General features: G+C 41.4%; 1 long non-coding RNA gene across 1 annotated transcript; it reads right to left on the bottom strand.

Moving 5' to 3' along the window:
- Positions 1-2,432: 2,432 nt before the first annotated feature.
- On the bottom strand, positions 2,433-3,364 carry LOC119328632. Its single transcript, XR_005159066.1, has 2 exons — positions 3,220-3,364; positions 2,433-2,671 (listed from the first exon to the last, which is right to left on the bottom strand). It is a non-coding gene; the product is annotated as an uncharacterized LOC119328632 (long non-coding RNA).
- Between the last annotated feature and the right edge of the window lie 436 nt (positions 3,365-3,800).

The raw sequence follows: 3,800 nt of genomic DNA on the forward strand, positions 1-3,800 counted from the left end.
ACTCAAGCCTTGCAAGCATTGCAACTAATAAGTTAGTTGCGGGATGATGTATTACGGAACGAGTAAAGAGACTTTCCAGTAACGAGATTGAACTAGGTATTGAGATACGAACGATCGAATCTCGGGCAAGTAACATACCGATGACAAAGGGAACAATGTATATTGTTATGCGGTCTGACCGATAAAGATCCTCATAGAATATGTAGGAGCCAATATGAGCATCCAGGTTCCGCTATTGGTTATTGACCGGAGACATGTCTCGGTCATGTCTACATAGTTCTCAAACCTGTAGGGTCCGCACGCTTAAAGTTCGGTGACGATCGTAATTAGGGTTTTTGTGTTTTGATGTACCGAAGGTTGTTCGGTGTCCTGGATGTGATCACGGACATGACGAGGAGTCTCGAAATGGTCGATACATAAAGATTGATATATTAGAAACCTATATTTGGATATCAAAAACGTTCCGGGTGAAATCGGGATTTTACCGGAGTACCGGGGGGTTACCGGAAACCCCCCGGGGGTTATGGGGCCTACATGGGCCCTAAGGGAGAAAAGGAGGGCCGGCCGCGCACCCCCTCCCACCTAGTCCGAATAGGACAAGGAAGGGGGGGGGCGCCCCCCTTTCCTCTTTCTCCCTTCCCCCTTCCTTTTCCAACAAGGCAAGAAGGGGGAGTCCTACTCCCGGTGGGAGTAGGACTCCTCCAGGCGCACCCCTTGGGCCGGCCGCACCTCCCCCTCTCCCTCCTTTATATACGGGGGCAAGGGGGCACCCCATGACACACAAGTTGATCTTCGTGATCGTTCCTTAGCCGTGTGGGGTGCCCCCTTCCACCATATTCCACCTCGGTCATATTGTAGCGGTGCTTAGGCAAAGCCCTGCGTCGGCCATCATCACACCATTGTGCTGATGAAACTCTCCCTCAACACTTTGCTGGATCGGAGCTCGAGGGACGTCACCGAGTTGAACGTGCTCGGAGGTGCCGTATGTTCGGTACTTGGATCGGTCGGATCGGGAAGACATACGACTACTTCCTCTACGTTGTGTCAACGCTTCCGTTGCCGGTCTATGAGGGTACGTAGACAACACTCTCCTCTCTCGTTGCTATGCATCACCATGATCTTGCGTGTGCGTAGGAATTTTTTTGAAATTACCACGTTCCCCAACAGACCCCCCCCCACGCTTGTTGTGCCAACACATGAGAGTACCGGCGCCCCATGTGGGCAAACCGTTCCCCAGCTGGGCAATCGGCTGGTAATAACTGACGAGCATAGAAGCCAGGCTAAAATGCTCGGTATCACTATTGGACAACTCCTCGAGATTGAGCCCATGTCTCCGCTTAGAGAGGAGGACATAAAACGGCAATATGTCCGCGGTGAATCTTTGGTCAAGCCTGAGGAGGTCAAGAAACTCCCAACGAGAAAGTATGAATTGCATGATTGGTACATGAAAATTACCAAGAGTTCCAATCGAGAGTCCCTCATGGTGAATGTCAAGGAGGAGGATTGCTTCCATGAGATGTCTCCATTGAGTATTTAGAACTATTTTATTTTTTCAATCAAGATGCACTCGACAAATCTATCGTCAGTTGCTATTGTCTGTAAGTGATTTCTTTCTGTAATTTAAGTCTCAAGCTAGCTATAGTGCTCATTGATCGATCATTACCTGTAATTATCCTCACTATATTCTTTACTGTGGTATTATGGAGGATGAAGATGTGTGAAATGAAAAAAGCTGGACGCTATGGCATTGGGTTCATTGACCCAAATTTCGTTAATGAAGACACATGGAAATACAAATGGTATCAAAAAGATGTAGAGAATAACATGCTAGAGTTCTTCAAGCGCATCAATACCAATGAAGATATACTACTTCCTTACAACTTCAAGTGAGTCACACTGTCTTGTACTACAAATTTTGTTTTTGCTTACTATATAGCTAGGTAGATGTTAATAATTAAGTGTAGAGGGATTAGGGTAGTTGATTAGTGTCTTTTCTGGAGTTCACCACCTGAATCTCAGCTTCTTGCTCGACGCCATGTGGGGTAGTTGGATTTGGGATAGGACAGAGAGTGGATGGGTAGGTGGGGAGGAGAGAACAGGGGAGGACAGGAGAGGATAGGGGGAGGACAGAAAAATCTATATGCACTACATTATAGAATGGAGTGACTATTGCAATCTTCCTTGCACTGAAAGCTTAAACCAGTGGCAATGGTATTTCATGGCTCCATATCTCCCCAAATAGATTGAGAAAACTAAATGTATAATTCTATGATAGTATTAAAACATACAAAGTTTGTGTTGGTCAAGCATTAATTTAATATAACATAATTGATTTAGAATCACTCGCCCGTGCAGTAGCACGGGTTGATGACTAGTGCTAATAATCATCATGAAAAGTAATTTTCATTTGTCTCTTGCATATACTAGAACGGTGCCGCAAAGATTAATGATTTTATTTATTTTTGATTAATTCGAGAGTGTCAACATGTAACTCAAGCTCGACAATACTCATCGCAATCTTCAGGCGTGTCATACCAAACGTTTGTGAAGGGGGTTGGACTCACTAAACAACACCAACAATAGTTCTCGCATTTTCCAATTTGTTTACGTGGTGCACACAATCCATGTGGTAGCTTGATCTCCTGGTTACCTATGTCTTCAATTCTCCCACCTAGAGAATAAAATAATTAAATCAACGTATTATGGATGCATACGAAAAACAAAGGAAAATATGAAACAACAAATGAATAAATAATATTCTATATACCTAAGTAGTTGATACCCACTAACTCAATTGTCTTAACATGCAACTATTCTACTCTACATGCTCCACTAACTTTAATTCTCTAAAGATGCCACTATCACCATGCACCATAAATGGGAAAAGATTCACAACTTAACATGCACATGCACGCTATTCATACTCAACAAATATCCTATATCTATATAGTAATAAAATATAACAAATTATATGTATTTTAGTTTCAATTATCAGTATTGCCAATCAAAATATTAAATTTTCATGCTGCCAAATTTCATAGAAATAATTGCATCCAATTCTCACAAAAACGTGTGGGGTATCATCTCTAGATTTTCATAACACCATAGAAGTTTTCCACACACATGCACAAATATTAGACAAAACACATGGTAACTATAAAATAATCAATGTAATTAACTATATGGAAACCATTCTTCTTCATATATCGTGCTACTTACATTGAACATGAACAACAAAGCAAACAAGGAGAAGTACTGAGAGTGGCACTAGTAGGTGCAGATGTTCCGTGTACTTTTCCATGCACACAGACTTGAATTACTTAAAAAACCTAGTGCTTTTCGAGGCACAATATGGGTGTGCTGATCCAAGAATTAGCCTGCGCTTGCTAGCCATGTTGTTCATTTCTATATATAGTGGGGTTACATAATATTAGTAAGGAATTCACTTAATGCACCCAATTATCCGGTCATTTATAATTTTGACAATAAATGAAAGTTGATGATGAACATTAAGTCTCAGGATTCTAATTTTTGGATGCATTAATGGCCCAATTTTAAATAATACACATGAGACACTTGAAATGAATAGTATTATTTCACATTTAATAACCTAATATTGCTCTATAAATAAGCCATATCCATGTAGAAGACACACTAAGAACTACTCTAAATGCAAGGAAATCCATACTGTACATCCATATAGTGGACACTAAACAATCGTGTATCCATGCCCATGCTACAATACACTAAAGCAATAAAGGTGCACATTGTTGCATCCATCCATTTTGCTCTAGAATGTT

The sequence above is a fragment of the Triticum dicoccoides genome, chromosome 7A (assembly GCF_002162155.2).
Source record: "Triticum dicoccoides isolate Atlit2015 ecotype Zavitan chromosome 7A, WEW_v2.0, whole genome shotgun sequence".
Lineage (NCBI taxonomy): Eukaryota > Viridiplantae > Streptophyta > Magnoliopsida > Poales > Poaceae > Triticum > Triticum dicoccoides.